Source organism: Pipra filicauda, unplaced genomic scaffold (assembly GCF_003945595.2).
Source record: "Pipra filicauda isolate LSUMZ 115617 unplaced genomic scaffold, ASM394559v2 scaffold268_size1050017_pilon, whole genome shotgun sequence".
NCBI classification, from domain to species: domain Eukaryota; kingdom Metazoa; phylum Chordata; class Aves; order Passeriformes; family Pipridae; genus Pipra; species Pipra filicauda.
Window position 1 is genome coordinate 393,066 of NW_024104385.1, and position 23,539 is coordinate 416,604.

The window sequence follows — 23,539 nt, forward strand, 5'->3', positions numbered from 1 at the left end:
TTAATTTAAGGTCCCCAGATGTGCCATTGCTGAAGCTTGAAATGACAGCTTGGGTGCTATAGGAGAGGGCACGTCCACGTGCAAGAAACAAGCCAGGTTTTTGCAGTCCTTGGGCTCGTCTTCTGCTGTGTGGGATATTACTGCCATGTTTGGGGGTTGAGTATAGCTCAAGAATAAATTAATTGAGCTTCAGAGAACTTCTTTAAAGCACTGAATTTCCCATTCCTACCCAGGGGATGTTGACCATTTGAAAATCAACAGTAGTATTTTCAAAGACTTCACCACAGTCCATGTTTCATCAAAAAGAGCAGGTGCAATTCCCTTGAAGATGACCCTACAGATAATGTTCCCTCTCAGAGACCAGGCAGCCTTGGAGCAAGGCTGTGTCAGCCAGGATGGGTTACCTAATTAAAAACCTGGATGAAGTGAGGTGATTGGTCCATTATCCAGGTCTGCTGGGGCAAACCCTGGGCACATATGGAGTTTCCTAGGTCCTGTACCTGAGGCTGCAGGAAGGAACCTGCTACTCGGTGGCTTGGACACTGGCTGGTGTAGGGATGTGCTGAGAAGTGACACTGGAGCAGGGAGAGCAGGTAGGCTCCTGGCTGTAGAGAAGCCTCTGCCCAGGGCAGGTCTACAGACTGCTCCTGATCCACACTGGCCAAAGAGTACACTCAAAGGAAGGGAAGATGAGGAAAATAGGAAAAATAGTAGGTTTTCATACAGAAAAGAAAGGGTGGGGGTTTGCATGAAACCATTCATATTTAGTGGAGGGTTACTTACAACTTTTAAACCCCATCTCTTCCCTTCTTCTGACTTTCCCTCAGTATGAAGACCTATTTCAAGGTAAAAGACCTATTTTGGCAAAACACTGATTATTGTAAAAAAAAAAAGAAACATAAACTTCTGGAAAAGCCAAAACTGTCCCTTGACCTCCCTCCTTTGGGGAGCTGTAAGGAATGTAAGACCAAATCATTCCTCCCACTCCAGGGAGTGCTTGTGGGCTTTCCATCAATGACCTGTTCCTCAAAACCTGCTTCCAAGTTTCTGCTTCTCCCCCCATTTCACCATGCACAGGGCAGAACTGGAATCCATCATTGTAGCTGTGCACATTTGGGGCTTGCCCAGCTATCAAAAAGTCTTAGACAGAGGTGTTTTAAAGCAGAACTCCATTTGTAATGTGCTGGTTATGCTATTGCCTTTTGGTATTGGCTTAGCTCTAGTACTAGGCTTGGGAAAAGCAGCAAGAACCTCAAGGCTCTGATGGCTTGTTAAAGCAGGGGAGCTGGAAGAGGGGATCTGGCAGGTTTCACTAGTTTCCAGCAAAGCAAGATGGATATTCTGCTACTGCCAGTGCAAGGGTATCCAACAGTGTGTTTCATGGTGCTGTGAATGTTCACAAGCAGGCAAACACCACCCAGAGAAGTGTCTTCCAGGCTGGAGAGCTATTAGTTTCTATGAGGTTACAATAACCCTTGGGTAGTTGTTAAAGTGTTTGCTTGAGCTTATGAACCATAAATTCTGTGCACTCAGTCCAAAAAATTAAGAATGTTCCTTCATGAAGCAAACGGGAGAAACATTTATGGTTGCATGGGTATTTGGAGTTACTTTTGTATACAACACAGACTGATCAGCTGCAGGTAAATAGAAGATTCTGAATGTGAGTTAAAGCCTCGTGAGATCCGTGTTGCCTAGGTGGAAAAAAATCCTTTATCTTCCCTTTCTTGAGCAAACAAAAGGTCCTGAAACCTATAATTCATCTTGTTTCTTCTAGCTTCATTTGAAACAATCTTTATTCATCGCTGACAGTAGCTTTTGTTATCAAATTTCTGTGGTAGATAAATGAGTTGGGATGAGGTAATGTGCTGTTGATGTAAATTGAATGCAAAGTGAAGAAGGTAATGATCATCTCTCATTTTCCATGCATAAGAAAATGCAAATGTGAGAAAATAAATTGAGTTAAAATGCTGAAACAATACATCTCCTATCAATAAAGAGGAGTGTGGAGAATGGTCTGCCATAACAAGGGATAATTAGAATCTCATTACCGTAAATATTTTACTTCAGAACATAGGTCAGTCAAATTATTTTAGGTTTATAGTGCATATTTCCCTTGTAATAGTATTTGCAACATTATTGCCAACTAATCTTCACAGAAAATGCCAACATCATTAGAATAAACATAGCTATTAATACAAATAATTTCTATTGTTTACTACTATTGCTGACAACTTCTGGGGCACTAATTTGAAGGAAAAGTCCTTCTTTTTATTTATTTTGCACACAAAATCCACAGAATTGTGATCCCCATCATGGGCACTTTGGAGATGAAAGCTTTGCTGTTCAGCTGGATGATTGACATCAATCAAATATGCATATATTTTGACTTATAAAGAAGGTATTAAAAAAGAAGGGTACTTAAAAAACACACCCAAATCATGTTCCTTCTTATTAAAGAGGATTTCTGTAGCAATGAGCTATTAGGAGATGTCTCTTTTCATTTGAGGTGTTAGGTTTAGGGCTTTTATTGAAAAATGTCCCTTTTTTTGTTCGAACAGAACCCTCACACACATGTGGTTGCTGGGTCTGTGTTTGTGTCCAAGGCAGAATGAGCTGGCAGAGATGTAGGGCAGCATATTCCTGGCAGGGCCACCACCTCTGGCTTGGGGACTTGCTCCTCTTTCAGAGAAGATCCCTGATGCAAAGTGAAATGAAGTTTATGAGAAATCAGAACAAGAAATCTATTTCCATTTTAATCTGATAGATTTTTTTTAAAATGTGCTCTGACTGCACTGATCAATAATGTTAAACAGTCTGATAGCTTAAGGATCATGTTAAAGGATTTTTCATAATCTCCCTTGTCTCCAAATGCACTCTTTTAAGTGAAAAATCCTCACTCAAAGCCCTTAGCAATTTATCCTTGCCCTCTACACAGCTGTGGTAAGTAATCTTTCCTTAACCAACAGCAAACAAGGCATTTCTGACAAAAAAAAAAAAGCCAGGGAAAGTAATGCTTGATCTTTGTTTTCTTATTCTTTATTTGATCACTTTGAAGTCCCTGGCTTTTTCTGGAGCAGTGAGTGTGGGAAATTATCCAAATATAAAGGTAGCACAGGCATGGAGTCCTTTGCAGTGCCAAACATTCTGCTGTAGTGATTAACATGCTGGAGAAAGTACCAATTCTGCTAAAAGTACCAATTCTGCTAAAAGTCCTATAACCTCTATAGGTACTAAGGTGTATTTGTACATCACTGGCATTAGTGACCTGCCCCAGGCGAGGATGTGCCCTCAGCTTTCCAGGATGCAGAAGCCTTGTTCCTGTGATGGTGGCTCTGGGCTGGTGGGGATGCAGGCACATGGAGATGCTGCTGGTGACTTCAGTTCTGTGCTGTGTGAGGGGCACTTAGGCCAAAGGAGGGGTCTGGCTTTGGTGATGTGAAATAGCAACGAGGACCAACTTTTCAGTGATGGCAGCAGACAGTTTGTACAGGAGCAGTGTCAGCTCTCTTGTCTCTGAAAGCCTCTCCTCTCATCCATCTCAGGGCTTTCAGTTCTGTGTTGGGCATTTTTTCTCTGTTTTTATGCTTCAATAGTTGTGCCAAGAAGCAGGCTCCCTTGCTGAATTCCCTCTAGACACATCCATGGCAGTTAGCACTTTAGCTCCGTCCCTCCCATTTTATTCCGTTTTTAATTAGACTCCAGAACAGGAGCACAGAGCAAACTCTGCTTTCATCTGGGAGATCCTGTGGCTGTGAAATATTTACGGGAAGTAAATAACTGTCAGAAAGTAAATAGGTCCCTGACTCTACATGAGTGTAAAGGTGCTTTGAAACAGTCTCATTCAAATAAAAGCTCCTCGCTTTGAGTGGCAGTAAGAAAACAGCAACACAGGCAAAAAATCCCCAATGTAGAAGATAAACACAATTACTAATTCATGGAGCAGCACGTTTCACAGTAGCAGCTTTAGTATCTTTCTTTGCAGTTTGATTTAAAATAGGCCAGATTAAAAGGAAATCTGGATTTGGTTTGGTCATCATCTTTTCAGACAGTGGAGTGCAAGCACGAGTAGATGCTGTGTGCTGCTGAAGTCACTCTAAATTTAGAATTCACCATCTCCACTTCAAACTCTGGATAAAGCAGTGAAAAAGCTCAGAGGAGGCAGCAGCTCTTGCAGGTTTTGATGGGTCAGGTAGATTAACAAGCTCAAACATCAATGTATAGAGCAAGAACTAAATTAAATATAAGCTGCAAAGCTGGGTTGACACTGTGTATTGGCACGAGATGACACAACCCCTGTCAGGCCAGGCACGTGTGTGGGATGGAGGCTTGTCCTGCCCCAGGCTTGCATCCAGCTCAGCTTGTTTCCTTCTTCACTGACAGGAAAGGATTAATCTTGCCTTGCTCTGATGTGAGGAGGGAGGTGTCTCTCTCTTTCTCTCCTTTTCTGTTGAAAAGCAGGCTCAATTGACAGCTCGCACTATAAGACAAACTTTATTTTTGGATATTAAAACTGGGGTGAAAGGAGTCTCAGCTAGCACATCCACACCCACCACCATAGCCAAAGCCCTTCCATTTAACTCCACACAAAGCTTAAAATAATAACATTCAGTGTTGTCCTTTTGACCATTTTTTATGTCAACATTTGTGAGTATTCCCTTGTTCGTTTTCTTTGCCTTAACCATCTGAATTTTCTATCTTCTACTTGTATAAGAGCATCCTTGTGTCCTATTCACTTTTTCCAGCTCCTTTTCTTTCTACTGTCTTTATAATTTGCCCTTTAGGGACAAAACTCTCTGTGGTATCAACACTGATATCTGAGGGGAGGATATGCAGAGAAGACAGAGGGATATTTCTAATATGTGCATCCCTAATTGATTCCACTAGGCAGCTCCCCGAGTCACAGGCACTTTGAAGCAGTGGCACTTGAAATTTATCCTCTACTTAATAAATGTGATCTTAGAACACCCCTTCCAGCTGATTGACTTGAGAGGGAACTGGAGAAGATGAGAGCCCTCCCCATGACTCTTGGACCTGCTGCAAGAGGCAGTGATAGTTAAGATTCAGAGAAAGGGACTTCACAGTCTCCATTGTCTGCTCTCATCAACACATATGATGAATGAAACCACCACTCTGGCTCCAGGGGGAGACACTAATTTTTCTCCTGAAATCCCAGGCCCATCAGAGGTGTATGATAAGATGAATAGTTAAGAATGAATTGGCATTTCTAGTGAGTGTGACCTACTTGGGTTTCTCTTCTGTTCCCTGACCTAGTGCCCTGCAGTGCTTCTCCTGCTAACAGCATTCACTAATGGATGGTTGGATGCTCTGACTTGCCAGTTCTCACAAAGCCAACGGGGCTCTGCTATGAAGGTTAATTTGCAGCCAAATCCACCAGGAGAGGTAGCCAAACTCCTCGGCACAGCTTGGGCACTACTTTGAAAATTCAGGAAGGATGGCAGTTGAGAACCCAGGATTGCTTTAGAGGGGTGATTTTCACTGGTGTAAGGTGCAGTTACCTCCCAGATGGAGGAGGGAACCTGCTGACATAAAGATCTGTTGTGACTCTTTGCAGGTGAGTTTTCCACTCTTTGGTGCAATGCAGGCACAGAAGCTTGGGTTTATCTTCCTGAATTTAGTCTCCTAATTTGAATTGCCAAGTCGGGGACCACAGACTCTGTAGCTGCAGGAAAGACACACTTCTGGAGGCTCAGGGACTCAGAGATGAGGCACTGGGGGATATGGCTGGGCTTTCTCCTTGTGTTGACTCCATGGGAATTGTACACACCTACACTCTGAGTGCAATGGGAAAATGACACCTCGGTGTCCATTTCTGTTTCATGCTTATAAAGTCAGGCCTATGCTTCATTCAGAAGATATTGGGAGCCTTGACAGTAAGAGGATGGATGGACAAAAGGATGCAAGGGGCACATAAGGGCTTCAACCTGAGGTGATGGTACCGAGTGCAGTGGTGCTTCATCAGATTTGCACTGGCTGAACTTTTAGTTGAAATTGCAGGTGCCCTGAAAGTTTTGCATTCAATCTAATACAAAGTAATCCTAAAGAGCAGCATTCCTATCCTATCTGAGGAAATTCTCTGTCTTGGTCTGGCCAGTACTCTTTGCAATTAAGGTTATACAACTGTTTGAGCTGAAGCCTACTGTAAACTTCTTAAGAGAAATATCTCACATGGAAATACAACCAGTTAAAAGATGCAATATCTAATATAGGACACACTTTTTCTAAATTAGGCTTATCTCTGAAAAAATTCATGAGTTCTACAGCTCAGGCTTAGATCATAATTTGAAACCTCAGAGGATTATCTCAGAAATCACAAAAAGCATCTCCCAAGGGTTTTTGATGGGTGCCTCTTCACATCAGCTTTTTATCTTTAAACCTGTGTCAAACTCATGGAAACATGAAGAGTTTGTGATGTGTGCTTCTTCTAAAAAGCATTACAGCTCTCAGCAATGAATCCTGATTTCACAGGTAAATGCTACATATGCTCTTCCTATGTTTGTCTTCAAGGTGTTGAGTTTTCCAGCTAATGTTGCACCATGCAAGGAATATAGGATGGGAACACAATTCCCATCTTACTCAACACAATCTTGCTCAAGTTGTCCAAGAACTGATCTTGATCTTGCAGGTTTAGGGCCAAATTCTGCTAAATGGCACCTAAAATAGCAAGTTATCCCACTTTTCCACTACTCACTCCTTTTGAGGAGATCTGTCAGCTCCCTCTGTCCCCTCTTGGGGGGAGTGTTGCTGCAATCCCTCTCTTCTTTTCTTTCTCCCATATCTGATCCTATATAATTCTGATCTCCTGCATGTCTCTAAGGCTATCATAGTACTGTTCAAGTCAGCTTAGTCATAAGCAGTCCTTAATCACAAAAAAATCTTTTCAGCATTAATATAATAGAAAAATTCAAACAATGCTTCTTGCTGTTACGGTTATTTGCACCAGTGCAAGGCCAGGAGACAAAACTGCTGTGTCAGCATGGGAATAAATAACCTCCTGGGGCTGGAGGTGAGCAAAACTGAACCTCAGGCCTCTGTATTCTCTGCTCCTGGTTTCAGATACTCCTGGGAGGTAAATCTGAGGAAAGAAGCTCAACGCTAGTAAATATGTTTGACCTATGCCCTGGCTGTGGGTAATTTACAACACACTTGAAAATCTGATCTGGGTTATGTCCAATCCACAGAAGTTTATTTCCAAGGCAGTTATTTACAGACTACCTTCCTGGCTCTTGGGTTCCATGGGGAAGTGTCTGAACATCAGTTCTCTGAGCAATCCCCATAAAATTAAAATTTTCAATTTTAATGGTGAATAAACAGTTTAGGGGAAATGAAATATTATCCAACAAATCCTTCCTTTCACTTAAAGCTCTGAGACTTTAAATATTTATTAGCAGTGTCTCGACTCTGCAGTGATGTTAAAAGGCTCAGCCCCGTTCTAAGGAGGGAAACAATCCATTCGATTAAAAACAAAGAGAAAATGCCACTTCAGATTACAGTGTTTGGAAAAATGATTGGCACTTTTGTCTTCTATGTAGTACAGTTAGAATGGAGTTTGGGTTTTTTTCCTTCCTCGAACCTCCTTTGCCCTACAAATTTTTGTGGTTCTTTCTCATGGCTTGATCCTGTAGGAGCAATGCTGGTATTTCTCTGGGCAGATCCACCAAGTTGCTCCCCAAATTGAGTTCTTCATGTACTTCATGGTCTTCATTTCAGATGGGGGGCCCTTGGAGGCTTATTGTTCTATTTTAAATTCTGTTTTTCCCTTGCCTTAGCTATGTAGGAAACAACTTGTTGTAATCTCAGAGGACAATAACTTGAGAGGTTTGGGAAATCTGGAGAAACTTTATCTCGCCATGCGCTGATTGAACTACCTGTACTTTTTCTTTAAAAAAAAAAAAAAGAAAGAAAAAGAGCTTAAAAACTTAAAAATAGTTCTCTACACAGTAGTGAGCAGAAGGAAGATGCGACTAATGAACAGGATTTCAAATTTCATTTTCATCAAATTGTCAGCTGCAAAAGAACCCCCCTGAATTGGTAGTGCAAATGGAGCTACCATTGCTTTGCCTGGGGAGGTGGCTGATAGCTTCTGGGAAGAGGGGAATGGTGAAAACCTTCATTTAAAATGTGACTTCCCAAAGAAAATTATCTCGTGGTAGAAAATGATCTTATTTGTAAGTTTCTGAGAAGTTCTGCTCTGTGAAAGTTGTGGGGTTAACCACGACTAGAAGGACCATGGCAGGTTGTTTTAGCAGTGAATGTTTAAGAAGTTATTCTTATGGGAAAGTCCCGCATTTTTGTGTGTGTGCCTGCACCCCATCAATACATACAAAATTCAGAGGAAATAAGGGCTTCACAGAGATCATCTGTACCAATGTACAGGGAGAGGAAACCTCTTCAACGAGAATCCACAGTGAAGAGGCAGGGGAGATGGAGGTACTGGAATGACAGTGCGATGAAATAGTTTCAGAGCCAGGACAGAGAGCCCTGGTTTTATAGGGAGCTGATTCAGCTCCCTGACCCCTCTCTCAGGCTAACTCCCTTGTGATAAGACCAGCAGTGGTTTTGGAGGGTCTGTACAGGACACAGTGTGTTCCTGTCATGCATTAAAGCTCCCCTATACTGAATTGTCAGTGAAATTCTCTGGGAGATGGAGCAATAAAAAGCTTGATAAAGGAAATATTATCCATTAAATGAGATAGGTCTTTCTCACAAGTGTGGAATTTATTTGCTTATCTATGAAAAATCTGGTTAATGCACCTTGTCTTCAGCTGAGCCACTTAGCTCGTTTGCACAATCTATGTTCAACCCTCCCTCTTAAGTCTGTCAGTTCAGCCTGTGAAGACACTCCCTCTGTCTTGCCATCTAAATGGCCCGGTCTCCTTCTCTCTGGTGCTAGAAGACACTAGATTCTTGGTAACTGAGCCCTCTGCTAAAAGGGCTGCTGCAGTCAGACTTTATGGCAAAAGATAAGGTAGCATCAAAATTGTTGATAGTGAAATAAAGGAAAACAAATTACTGTGCCTGAAATCAAATGAGTTTTAATTAATGCCTCTAATCTGTCTGTTGAAAGTTCTAAATGCCATTTGTGCCTTCACTGTTGCTCTAAACAGTGACAAACTCATCAGAAACAAACAAATTGCAATGTGTGCCACTAAAGCTAAAACATACCAGAAGTGAAGTAAGTAATTTGGGAAAGAAGTACATTGTAGGGAAATCTGCTGCAGCCCTGAGGTTCATGCACGGCATCCCACCTCTGCAGGCTTTAAATATCAGTTACCCACACAGAAGTGGGATTTCTACTTGCTCCCAACTAGACAGTGTGAGAACTCCTGCAGTCACCATCCCCATATTCCCATCCCTGTCTCCCAGGAGTAGACCTCTCCCTGTGTGCTCCAACATAGAAAGATCTGGTTGTGGATTTCTTTTACATGTCGCTTCCTGTAAAACCACCACCACCGAGCAGTGATCCTGCCTGGGGGTGAGGGAAGCTTTCTCTTTATCAAGAGAAGGAATTTAAGCCATCCAGAAGGTAATTTATTCAGAGTTAAATCTGAGTAACACCTTTTTTCCGGCACAGGTTCTGTAGAAGCCTAAGCAAGCTGAGCTGGCACAGATCTTTATTTTTCTTGTCCATATCAGTTTTTCCCTCCGATTCTCTCTTAAAATCTACAAAACACATAACTGCTGAAAAGAGCAAATTTACTTTTTTCCAGTGTGTGCATAGCTTGCAGGTTGGAGATACTCTACAAGACTGAGACAAGATCTTGTTGGGTATTTTGTTGTTGTTTTGTGAGTTTTTTTAAATTTGAATTTTATATCCTGCAGGAGGAAGGGAACAGTTATTTAAGAGCAGATAAAGCAGTAATAAATAAATATGGGCTAGAATTTAGAGGCAAGTTCTCACTTGAGAGTAAAAGAGTTTAGGAACTGCCCAGTAGCAGTGGGAATGGGGGAGCAGATGGAAGAAAAGTGGTTTAAAAAGGCACTTAAAAGCAAAACATGATAAAAGCAACTGGATGGGACAGTAGACAACCTGGGACTGGGCTGGGAGGGGGCAAAGCTGTGTCTGTGATCACAAAGTGCAAGGTTTATCTAGGCAACTGCTCTGTGGTCATTAAGGGAAATGCTTCTTGTGTGGAAAGACCCATTGCCAGTTGTAGAGATGGTCCAAGTCCCTGAAAGTGGCATGTAAAATGAAGTAGAGAATGGGAACACATCTCTGATTTTGCAGTCAGACCCAGAGCACCTCAGTCTTTTGCTTTTGATCTTTTGAGGAGCGGATTGCATGTCTTTGAGGCCTTTGGTCCTTGGCTGTAGAAATAGAAGCTCAATGAGTTATTTTTGTTGCTGTTTTCTTTTTCTGTTCTTTTTTTTTTTTTACCTGCTCCAAATAGAGATTCTTTAAAGTCTTTGGTGTTTATGCTTCAAGCTAATGCAAATACAACAGTGACTAAACCTGTTGGATTTTGAATGTATGCAGAGCATCACGAATTTTATGGATTGTTGATGTTATCTGAAAGAAATCTCAAAGAATTAGACTGAATAGTGAATTATAGGAGGAAAACTTTCCTTCATTCCTACTTGGGTTAAGGAATCTGTTTGAGAATAGATAATATTCTATTATCTATTTAAAGGAGATCAATGTAGTATATTTGGGGTGAATTTACAAGTTTAGTTGATGAAAATATGTGGGTTGATACAATAGAATATACACAGACTTCTGCAAGACATATAATTTGGTACCTCAGAGCTCTTCATATTAAGTAACTAGAGAGTGTAAAAATGAACATTTTGTGGTTTAGATGGATTAAAAACTGTCTAACTAATGGTTCTCTGAATGATCACTGTCAGCTGCTGGCACTGTGGATGCTCTCCAGAGCTCAGGGTTTTTTTCCCTTTTCATGATACTTATCAGCTGACTGGAAGTGGCACTGGCAAGGAGATTCCAGCTCACAAATCAGGACAGCACCATAGGGAGAGATGGCAAAGGATGGTCAGTAGAAAAAAATTACTGAATATGAGTTCACCTATAGCCGAAATGTTAGTGTGGTCCTTGAGGACACACAGTCTGGGAAGGGGACATCCCCTCTGTGCTAATACAATTGCTATATGAAGAGTCTGTCTAGGTCAGCAGTTACAGAAAGGGTTGGGGTTAGTCAGGGTCCTCTATAAGAAGGTTTTCCAAAATAATGGCAGGATTCATTATCATGCCAAGTTGTGAGAAACCTGAGCAATTTGCTTTGCTATTAAAATAACAGTTTTGTGTTAACCAAGGCGAGTCTGAACTCTCCACTTTGGAACGAAAGGTTGTAAGGGGAGCCCTTTCAATATAGCAGATAAAGCTCTAATGACATCCTGGAAGTTGAAAGCAAGCATCTTCGCACTGGAAATATGAGTGAATGGTCACTGGCACAATAATAGAGGTCATGGTCAAGTATCATTGCTGCAGAATTGTAGATGCATTTAGCATTGATGTGGAATTAAAAAATGGTGTATTGGGATGACCTGTGGCTCCTGCTGTGTAGTTTAGGCTGGAGGTTCAAAGCAAGCCTTTCAAAGCAATTATTTTACCCTGTACCTGGGGAAGAGTCCCCAAAGCCCTCTGAATTAGTCACAGAGGTTTGCCCACTTCTGTCTGAACACCTGAAATCTGACAGTCTGCGGAAACTGTGTGTCTTCAGCAGCATCATGGAGACAGAAACCCATTCTGCCACGTGGGTCCCTGTGAAAGGCAATGAGCATCCTCAGGAATCTGACGAATCAAAACTTTAGATTTTTTTTCTATTTCCCATTGACTTTGCACAGAGTGAAGAGCTGAGGATGATTTTAAAATAGGAACTCTATTTCTTATTCAACATTCAGGCCTAAAAATTGATGAAAACAGCAGCAATTAGAGCGGGTAAGAGTGAGTAAGGTGCCTCTTCCACTTCATTTAGTAAAGAAACTGAGTTGTCTCCCCTAGGCGCTTGTCTTGCAGCTTGTGTGACTGCAGATGGCTGGCACTTTGAAGGAAGCCTGTAATTTAAAAGCAACTCTGAATCATCCTGCCTGCCTTTCTTGGCATAACAGCACTTCACTTTGCTGCTCTGAAGAGGCTGGTGTTCACGGGTTTATCTTCTTGACTGGCAACACAAGGCAAGCCATGAATCCAGGACTAATGGCAGGTGCCTTGGGGAAGACGAGGTCAAGCATTTTGGTCTACTGCCTCTACAGCAGGCAGCACATTTAGCATCTAATATTACCTGCTGCCCAGTGCTCCCTTCTAAGCCTTCATTATTAACCATCAGGGGAAGCATTTATCTTGCACTCATTCCCCTCGAGATCAAAGCTGTGATGTATGTAATTCTTGGGGGAAGGGGGGGAAGGAAGCTGAATATTTCTTGGGAATAAGACAAATGTGAAGGCTTAGCTCTGGCTTGATAGCTTGGAGTGATTCAAGTAGATTTCTCTATGCAATACAAAAGGGTGCTGTATTATTACATCTCCATGAGGAGCCACAAAACCCAGCATTGAGGCCTCCAAATAGGGTCCAAAATGCCCCCTCCCTGCCCCAATATTTCAATGATTTATCTATCCCAAGGTAGCAGGACTAATTAATAAGTAGTGAAGGCAGTGTGATTGCAGATTTATCCCCCTGTGCTAGTTCCTATTTCCCATCTGCCATTTTCCTCTTTGCTCCTCAACCAGCTTCAACTCTGCTTCCCTGGTGTCAAGAGGAAAGGACAGGAGCTCTCCTCGTGCCTCCTCCAGTGCTGATGGAAGCTCTGAGGGGCATTAAGGTGGCTGCATCTGGTTTCTTAGGCCAAGTAATAAGACCTAAAGACTGTCTGGATCAGAATGGGTAGAATAATCTCCAGAATCAGGACCTAGGGAGGTCAAAGGCTTGGAGAGGTTTTGGAGCGTCAGCTTCCCACAGCCTGGGGAAAAGGCTGATTCATTTTAGGTTAGGTATTAGCTAGTGTAGAAGTGTTTAAGCCACTGTAATAGGAAAATGAAAGCCTAAACTGCCCAGAAGGGTGCTGTATAAATTTGTCTCTCAGCTACTGTTAAGCATTGAGGCTAAGTAATTGCCATACCTGCTTAGCTAGACATGTTTTGACCTCTTGTTTAATTATCTTTCAAAAAATTGTCCATTCCTTAAGGTTGCTGGGTTTGCTGCTGAACGAACTGCTGCCAATGTGCTTGAAAGAGATTATTTTTAAAGGAAAAGTATTTTCACAAACAGATTTAATGTTCACTTTTCTTCTTTTACCCCAGGGCTCTCTACCTATTTTTATTCCTTATATTCCCTTATCATGCAGTGGAATCCAAGGCCCTATTTACTGAGAAATGTTTTTAGAAACCTAAAACTTTCTATTTCTATAAATAAATATGTCTGTTCTGCTGGAGTCAGAGTCTAGTTTTCAAGGACTCTTGCTTTGGTTGAAGCTGGATTGCTAGTTGAACTTTATCTGCCTTAACCTGGGAGAATACAGAATTAGGCATGATGTTGTTTTCACAGTGCATGTTCCCCTACGCAGTGAGATTTGTGTTAATTTCTGCATCTCTCCACATCCTCTGAGTGGTTATGGAGGTAAAAGATTCTTTCCAGTGGGGATATGCCTTCGATTCTGAATTGCAAGGTTAGCCTTTGAACTTTGAGCCTCCTTTTCTCCAGGCTGAGCCCCTCTCAGGTCCCTCAGCCACTCCTCGTGCGAATTTGGCTCCAGACCCTTTCACAGCTCTGGACATGCTCCAGCACCTTCTTGTAGTGAGGGGCCCACAGATGAGTGCAGGACTTGAGGTGCAGCCTCAGCAATGGCGAGTACAGGAGGATGATCATTGCCATCACCCTGCTGGCCACACTGTTCCTGTGGCCAAAAGCTTGGCTCTGTACTTACTTTACAGAGACAACAGATGCAAATGGTCTGGGCCAGTGGGCTGCAAAATGAGAAATGACAACCAGGAGGAGGATGTGAGGCTCCTGGTGAAGTGGTGCTGACAGTCTCTGTTGCTGGCTTGTCTGCATCTGCAGCCACTGCCTGGAGGCCCTGATCCCAGCATGAGACACAGAAGCTGGAGCAGACCAACAGCAGATTCTGTAGTGAGAATGTTGATGTGTTGATGTTGAAACCATCATGCAGAACTGTATCTCCCCCAGTAGTAGCTGCCCGTCAGTGCAGTGATGAACAGCAGAAGCAATGGCTTTTTTTGAGCACCTCCTGTATGTGTGTCCTGATTCCACCCAGGACAGGGTTAATTTTTGCAGTAGCCAGGAGGAGCATGGCTAGGACCCAGAGGTTATTCTATGCCACCTCACATCATTGCCAGGGGAGGAGGAGAGAAAGGGCCCCTGTGGTTGGAGCTGTCGGTCGGGTAACGCAGGTTCTGAGCAATTGCATGTGAATCGTTTGCCTGTCCTGTACACAGCTGTGTACAAGATACATATGTTGTAACATATTATAGCTGTTACTGTTCATTTTCTTATCTCATAGCTGTTTCCAGTAAATTGTTCTTACCTCAACCCATGATCTTTACCTTTTTGTGCCTCCAGTTCTCCTCTCCAGCCTGCCGCAGGGGGAGGGAAAAGTGAGGGAGCAGCACATGGTTTGGATTTTCAGTGGGAACACTTAATTGGGGAATACCATTCCTAAACTATGAAAATGTGATGGCCCTGCAGAGGGTCTGTGCCCAGGGGATGCAGGGCTCCAGTGAGACCTGGCACCAAATCCTGCTCTTGCCTCCCTCTAGAGCACAGACACAGGTGGGGGGAGACAGCCGGGCTGGACTGCAGCAGATTCAGCCTTGTTTTGATTTCTCAATAATTTAATACACTACTTTTCAGCCAGCCTTGGTCAGTCTTGAAATTCATACTGAGTCCCAGTGCCTGTATTATTTGCTGAATGATGTTTTTCAGCTTGATCCTTTATTTTGTACGTCTGTAATGCAGGAAGAAGGGCTTTGGACTCCAGTCTTTTCTGGCTGACATCTTATGCACTGTCTTATCCCCACATACTGAGGAAGTGTTTTGTCTCCCCTTGTCCTGGGATAGAAAAAGTCCACCCCTCTCACCCTGGGAGAGCCTATTCAGCTGCAAAGGGTGCAGTTCAAGACTTCTAGCACTGTCACACCTAATAAAATGACAATTCATGCAAACCCTTGGTAAGGGATGGTCTTTGCCATTTCTTGGGTGGAGAAGGGCATGATCCTGTCCCTGTTTGGTTGATAGGAAAACCCACAGAAAGTTGACATGGCATTTACTGGAGAACAGAGAGATGATGTGGGGTCTGTCAGGGGCAAAGTACTGAGATTTGCATGTTTGTCCAAGTTCACCCCTGGACTAACAAAATCTTCTAGGGCCGTTGGGACAACCACTCCTGCATGAACAGGGCAAAGTTTGGCTCAAAGCTATTAACACCTCCACTCAGTCTGGATCTGATGCTATTTTGGGAAGAGTTTTAGGTGCTGGTATAAGCTGCTTGCCTACAGCCACAGCAGATTAAATAGATGTTTGACTCCAATAACAGTGTTAGCTATTGCTGGGGAGAGCCACTCCTACCTCAATCTACCCTCTGGAAAAAAGCATTTGTGTATTAGCAGCAGCATTTGGGATGGAGAACACAGGCTTCCCAGTGACCTAGTCAGTAAATAACATGTGGCACATGAAATGAGATAATGGTATTTTTATGTAGGAGAGAGACAGGCCAATCATTCATTCACACTTATTTTTACAGTCTTTTTTATTCTCTCTGATTCAAAACAGCCAGATTCCAGCACCTTTTCATCCATTAGAGGAGCAGACTTCAAAACCCATCTGTTTTTCTCATACTTGCTCCATCAAATTCATTAGGCAAATGCCTCTCTGCATCTCATTTCAACACCTCTGAATCTGGTTGTTCACCTCAGTACTTCCAGATGTAAAAACCATGTAGTGATGGCCTTGGCTCTTCCAGCCAGCATAAATAGAAGGAAATGCAAGCTTCATCTAATGTCTGTCAGAAAAATGCATGGAAGGTCCTCTAAGACATCAGGCCTCAATAGGCTGGTCCTGGTCTGAAACCAAGGTTGAAGAGGACAAGAATAAATTTAGGGGTCAGCTACTATAGTTAAACTGATTTGGGGAAAAATTCTCCAGGCAAAAATCTCCAGTTTTCTTCTTCCTGGAGTGGTGAAAATATTTAGCTGGAAGGGGAACACCTCCCAGAGAACTATGATTACAGGTGGTGGAAATGGCTGGAGCCTTCTGCCATGTGGCTTTGGTCTCCTCACAGTTCTTCAGGTGTCCTAAGATGAGGACTTTTTACCACTGTCCCTGGTGGGTGTGTGAAGTTGGAGTGCTGCTAGTTAGGCTCCTATATCATGTTTAGGATCTTCTGACAGGCTCAGAGTGGTGCCTGTGTGCATCCTGGATTCCTTTACCTTTTCACTACCCTTGTCCTTTCCCTATGCCAGAGAGTTCGAGCTATGGACTACCTTACACCTGGTTGGGGAAAGGTTTGAAGCTGTAGGTAAAGACCTGGAATCATGAATTTTATACCTTGGGAAAGGTGAATCCCTAAATTTTATTCATAATTCTGTATAAAGCTATGCCAAGGCTGCCTAGCAAGAGCTGCTGTGGAAACAAGCAGAGGACTTGCTATAACTGCTGCCAAAGTCTGTGCAAGCTTTGTCTTATTGTGGGACTGAATTCAGACTCATAGGTGAGGCTTCATAGAATAGCACTGTCAGTGTCTTAACATTCCAGGTAATCAGCTGGATTTGCAGTTCTACAGACTTATGGCACAAACAAAATGCTTGCTCTGGAAAAAGTGCAGCATTGGGCTATATCATACCCCAAAGCTCAAACTTCTTGGTGAATACAAGTCAGAAGCATCATTCCCTTCACAGGCATGAGAAGGCAAGTTGGGGTAGACCCAATGCCAACATGCTAAGCAATAGTATTCTTACTTGGACTCAGAGGCAGAGTAGAATCTGGGTATCCTGGGAACACCAGGAGAATGAGCACAGACAGTTCCTCTGACATCTGATTCACTGTACTAGTCAGATCATTTTAAAAATCAGGATCATGGGAAAATAGTTATTAAAACGTTGCAAAGTGTTTTCCCCACATGCCTGTTGCATCACAGCACATGTTATTCGCTGCTTGGTGATGCAGACCACTGTTTGCAAAACTGCATCACTGCAGTTTTCCATTCATGGATAATTAATATATATTTTTGCATTATCCATAATGTAACTTTCATCTCTTTAGCCTTTTAATTTTCACAGCTTCATTTTAAGGATAATCTGTAGTGCGGGGATGCTCTTGATTTGATGGGAGCTGATGAATAGGGTAAGACAAATACCATATGAATGTTATTTTGAAATAATGCAGTCACTGGCAGAGTGATCAGATGTCTATGTCACATGATGGTAGCTGTCACTTCATTAGACTTCTTAATTCAAAACTGAATCCATGCTTTATGGCCAGCTATTCCTTTCCTACTTTGTAATTTGTCATCTACAGCATATTGATTGTGCACCTAAAATATTTGCACATCTTCTCAAATGTAATTTGCAGTGAGAAATTTCAGCAGGCAGAACAGCACCAGCAAAATGGAAATGCAGTGAAATCCCTCAGGTTCAGAGTGGGGTCGACTTTGGTGGGTGGCAGTCAGGCAGCTTCTTTGGTGGATCATATGATAGTTATTTGGAGATCAGAGAGAAGAATCGGAGCTGAAATGATGACTTGTAGATATTAAGTACTTTTTGAGTTCCTACACAAACAGATGTGCTTTCAGAGCTCACAGTGGTCTACAGACCACAGGGAAGACAAGAACCAGTTATAGCTCCTAAAGGCAGTGTGAGTTCTTGGCTCACACTGTTTTTAGGAGGTCATCACAGTTATTAATGAGTGGGTAAAGGGTTAACTTATGGTACTTGCCAATGAAAAGATCTGTGCACCAAACCAAAGTTGGAGATTCAAAGTTATCAGACAAACTTAAATGAATGATAGCCTGACTCACCGGGATGAGTCAAGCTTGTTCTAGAAAGAAGAACTCCTTTTTGCCTTTTTGTGTGTATGTGTGGAGGATTAGGTATCACTAAAGTGTTGCCAGTGCTTCTCACTGAAAACAGAATAGTAGAGCAGGAAGAAGTAATGAACTTGCTCGTGGAACTTGCACAGGTGGGAAGAGTCACCCAGATCCATTTCACATTCCTTGCAAACTGCTCTAGGAATATAGTAATCTAGGAAGATACAGCTGCCTGTCTGTTCTCTGGAGTCTCCTTGTACTAGTTCACTGCAGCAAAATCTCTTGGAGTAGTTCTTGTACTTTCTGTTGAACTGTGAAATGCTGCAAGAAGTATTTGCAAAGAAAGAGTTTCTTAGGGCAGTGTTCTCTCCAGTGCAGCAGCAGCTTTCCCAGACATCATTCTCTTTTGTTTCACCTGTTTTACTTATTTCTCTCTCCACCATTTTCTGGGCAACATTTTGAAAATTGCTTTAAGCCAGATAGATAAAATTAAATGGGAACTCTGCCTCCTTCCTACCATGGTCCTTTGAATTGCAGTTCTTATGTTGTACCAACCTCCAGGCAGATCTGCTGCAATGCTATGGTCAATCTTCTGTCAGCCAAGGAGGGACATTTGTCTGAACCAGCCTTGGAAACCCTAAGAAAGGCACTGTCTAAACAAATGCTACTTTAAGTATTGGAATGGGTCCAAAATGAATTGCAATCACAAAATTTGGGATTTAGGTTGCAGCTGCCAGCCCCTTGTTCTTCCCTGACTAGCTTTTTGTGGATGACTTTATTTGTTGCCTGAGGAAGAGGGTGGGTGGGGTGGCAAACAGATGGAGAAATTCAACAGAGAGATGAAAATCCTGAGCCCCCAAAACCTGGACCTCGAAAGTAATAATATCACAGTGTTCAGAAAGATTAGTCTTTTGATCCTGTTGGCAAAACCTGCTGTTTCCCAGCTGGTCAGCCAGCTCTGGCATCCTCCAGTCACAATTGCAAATGTGAAATGACTGGAGAGCTGCTTCTGTGCTCAAATTCTCATTGCCAGATGTACAATTATCGCTACTGAAGTAGCAAAAGAGCCTAGTTTGGAACGTGGCAGAGTCCAAGCAGCTTGATTTCCTTTTGACAGCTGTTGCGTTGCATTTTGTATCTCACCTCTAATTCTTGACCATGGCTGACATCTCTCACCTCTTGACCTGTGCTAGTTGTGCTGTCATTATTTCAAATGGATAAAATACATGAGAGTATTTATAAGGTCATGTAAGATTTCAGCTGTGGGGAAGGGCAGAAGGGGCAAGTCTCATTTTAATGAGAAGATCTGTTTTTTCTCTCACAGTTATATGGCTTCCCTTCTTGACTGCTCCTTAATTAGCATGAAAACGGACTAAATATTTTAAGCAAATCAGAATTTCAAGAAGCAGTTACAGCAGTGCCTCATGTTTAAATGCACGCAGCACTATGCACGTCATCATTGAATAATGAATTAATAAATACCTTTGAAGGAATTTTTAGCCCAGAAAACATACACCATTTTAGCTTCCAGTCAATTGCCCTATTTACTGTGGTTGTTTTTTTTTTTAGCAATGCTATCAGTCCTGGAAGTAGCCTTGTCAGTATTTCAGTTGCTTTGGTGTACAGAGCCATGGCATTCAGTTGAATTGTAATCCTTAAACTGGCAAGCAAGCAGGTTTGCTTAGCTTGTCTGTTCCCTTTTTTGTAACAAAAGCTTGGAAAACCTTCTCTATAGGGTAAGGATGAAGCTTCTTGTCTGACACAGCTGTGAGATTTTGTTGTCTGTGGTTAAACCTCTCTCTGGTGCTGTTGGTTTGAAGGGTACAGAGAAACTCTGCCTACAGAAAATAATCCTATCGTAGGTTCATCTGACCCTTTCAAAGATGCAGGGAGTTTAATATTTAAATCATATCTTTTCTGCTCTGCCTGGGAGCCTGGGAGAGAGCTCATCTCCTCCTCTTGCCCCATCCAGAATGGTGCAGAGGTTCCCAGTATGACCAGGGACATCCCCCAGATAAGATGAGAACCATGTCTGCCCCTGGAGGTACAAATCACTGGGGCTGCAATTTCTTCTCAAGAGCTCCTGTGGGTTTCCTGTCCTTACAGTGTTGTGTTTGTGTTCCTTGCTGTGCCTCCTGCTGTGCAGGGACATGCTGGTGATAGAAAAAAAACCTGTGGGAGAGAACTATCAGATACAGAGAGGAGGACCTGCTGTATCATGACGGTGATGATACATTAATGATTGGCAAGTGCATAAAGTAAATGGACTGGCAAATAGTTTTCCCTGGAATCTCATTTTATAATAACCATATCAAGTGCTACTTCTAATAGAGGAGGTAAAAAGATAAGATGCTGGGTGAATGTGACTTTTAAAAAATTGAGTGCTGTTAAGCTGCAGGTGAGGCAGGATTTGGGTTTTGTGTTTAGGCTGTGCACAATGGAGAGCAGTCAGCAGAACTGGGCTACAGCTGGAAGTAGGGTATCAGGTCACACAATTCTGTAAGATGAAACCAACATTAATTCAGACTGTGATTCAACTTGGCTCTAAAATATGTGTATTAAATCCCATTGACTTCAGTGGGACTATTTGTGTCCTTTTAAAGTTACACAAGGGCTTAAGCATTTTGCTATGTTGAAGCCTCCCATTGAGACTTAAATACATTCTTCCATGTATTAAAAATATCCCAATGGCAATATTTAGTTCTAGCTAGGAAAGGCCAGAGAAAAGATGAATTACACTTTTCATTGAGGCACACTAAACATCTACATAAATAGTTGCTGTGAGGTGTTTCCTAATCAAAATTATATGTACCCCATCTACCTGAACATATTCTGAGGTCTACAACTTTAGCTCTGTTTCACTTTAATTTCTTTATCATAAAAACAACTAAATAGAGTCTCTGAAGACTAGTTCATCATTTAAACTGTATTATTAGCATTGATTAGCCTGACAGCATGGCACTTCCTTTTGAATGTCATTAGAAGGTAAGTGAGAGCCACAATGGAGCAGAGAAGGAAAAGAAGCAGTCAGCCTGGAGGAATGGACATGATTCTGAAGGCTTCATAAGGCAGTAGAGAACATAAGAAAGAGGTGAACAAAATGTAGGAACTCAGGGCTACTGCATAAGAACCAATAGCACAAACCCTTCTCCTTTGGGGAAAAAATTGCACAAAGAAAACAGTGAAAACACAAAGCATACTCAAGCTGCATGTAAACACCACCAAACAAAGTTGTTCTTATAGATCTCAGCTGCACCATAGGTAGGAGTCTTGAAAGTCCCCCAGGGTGGGGATGCCCAGAGGAGCAGGTAGGGCAGGTGCTGTTGCTGCTTCCAAAGATCCTGCAGCCCCCCCAGGACACAGGTTAGCTGATGTCTGCAGGGAGAGATGGGGAAACAGCTATGGAAAAATGCTCTCTCCATCCCAGATTAGACTCTGGAGGGCTTGGTCACATACAGGGCATTGTAACAGTCTTGTAACATCAAGACAGACCAAACTGACCAGTTCACAGTGAACTGGCCCTGGTGAAGACAGTTTCATTTATGCTACTCTAATTGTATCTATTACATGCTACTACTACACACAGTCAGCTTGTAGGATGTGAATGAATAACATTAAATGAACTTGTCAAATTAACTCATGGTCTTTAGGAGCATGTCTATGAGTAGAAGTTGCCTTTAGCAGCCAGGCTGGCAATACAGAACCGTGATTAATGTGAACCTTTGTGTAACTTCCACTGTGTTCTTTGGTGGCTCTCACAATTCACTGAGCTAGTGTAGTTCAGTGAGTCTGTGGTCTGATTTGGAGCCAGATGGAGAACTTTAACATAAATCTTGAGCTAACCTCCCTCTGCTTCTGTAGGGCGGTAGTGAGGCAGCTGATGTGCACACAACCACTCTTCTGCTCCCTCTTTTGATAAAAGGTGCCTCTTCCCATGGCTAAACTGGTAGTCACTGAATAATTTCTTCAAAAGATCTATCCTGTCGGCCTGCCTGTCTGAGGCAGGAGTCAAACACACAGTAAACCCCTTTAGAGCTGACTTTAAGGGGAAAACTTTGACGGCAAACCCAACAGTTATGATTTCAGTTATAACATGCCTGATTCTGTGACAGTACTACTCGACACAGCAGGGGAGGCATTTGCCAGACTTCATTACTGGCAGCTAACTCAAATATCTCCAGCTCTGGCAGGCTTCTGAAATTTGTATTCAGCAATGGCAGTGGTTTTGCAGGGATGGATTCTCTGATCTCTTGCCCCTTCAGTTGTTGGTCCTGGTTGTGCAAAGTGATTCGACTGCCGGCAATTCTGTGCTGGAGTGTTTCATACTCGTGCTGTGCAGGAACAGCTGATAGTACAAGGGGGAGAGCAGAGATGTGATCAGGCCCAAGGAGCCTGAGTGGAAATTTCAGCCAAGAACTCTTTTTTTTTTTTTTTTGAAATAGCCAAGATATAAATCCTTGAAAATGGCAGGTGATAATGGAAATGCTGACTCAACCGTAGCTGTAGTCACAGTGGCCCTGCTATGACTCTGTGCAGAGAGAATAGATTGTTGTCAGCAGATGACTACATTTTTCAATTTTAGGAGCAATTCTCTTGATGCGTTAACCTTATTTACACTTGTTTCAGTACCCTCATGTCTTTCTGCTGAATGTCAAGGGCAGCTCAAGAATTAAAGGGAATTAGCAATTTCTTCCCATGTCCTCTGCTGTAATTGCTGAAATTGCTTCAGCTTTGAAGGAGAGTGGCAAAAGGTTTTTGTCTTGAACAGCAGGGTGTTGTTATACTGATGATGACCAGGTTCTCATCTTGCATGCACTAGTGGGTACAGAGACAAGTCCCTTGAAGTCAACAGTCACAGATTTGTCTATTTAAATTTAGGACACAATATTATGTGTAATTCAAGGAATTGGTCAAATAAGCCATCCATGTTCTTCTCTGGTGTCTTGGGAGTATCTCAGTATGGATGGGTGTGTGGTGGATGGTGTCTCCAAAGAGGATGGAAGGAGCTGGGTGTACAGTAGTTGGATCACAGCAACTTTTTTAGGGTCCCTGAAGTTTTTGGTTATCATTAGAAGTCTTTGAAAGATGATGCTGTCCAAGTGCCTTGCAAGCCAAATGCACTTGTCAGGTGCACTTGTCAAATGCACTTGTCCAGGATTAGAAAGTGAAAGGAAAAATTAAATGGTACCAACAAACTCATACCAATAATAATCTGAGCTGTAACAACCAGCTCCCAGTGGTCGATTTCCTTTTGGCCATTTCTACGTATGATTTGGGTGGCTAAATATAGACAGTCTGATACCTATTATGTGAAATCTCAGTCTGAAATTATTCAGCATCTTCCTATTATATATGAATAATCAGTGTTTTATTGTGCTGTGAGACTGTCTGAACAAAAATCCTTTCAGAAGGTAATTCTTGCTGTTAGTTGGATAACTCAGGAAAGATCTCCTTTATGAAAAGCTGCTGTTGGATACTCTTCAGTAGATGAAGATCTTTTCAGACTCTAATGAGAAAAGAGAGCTGACCAG

At 42.4% G+C, this 23,539-nt stretch overlaps 1 protein-coding gene across 1 annotated transcript in view; it reads left to right on the forward strand.

The window, feature by feature from the left end:
• The window catches only part of FGF13 (fibroblast growth factor 13), a 313,728-nt gene that overhangs the window by 12,451 nt on the left and 277,738 nt on the right, over positions 1-23,539 (forward strand). The window lies entirely within an intron of this gene.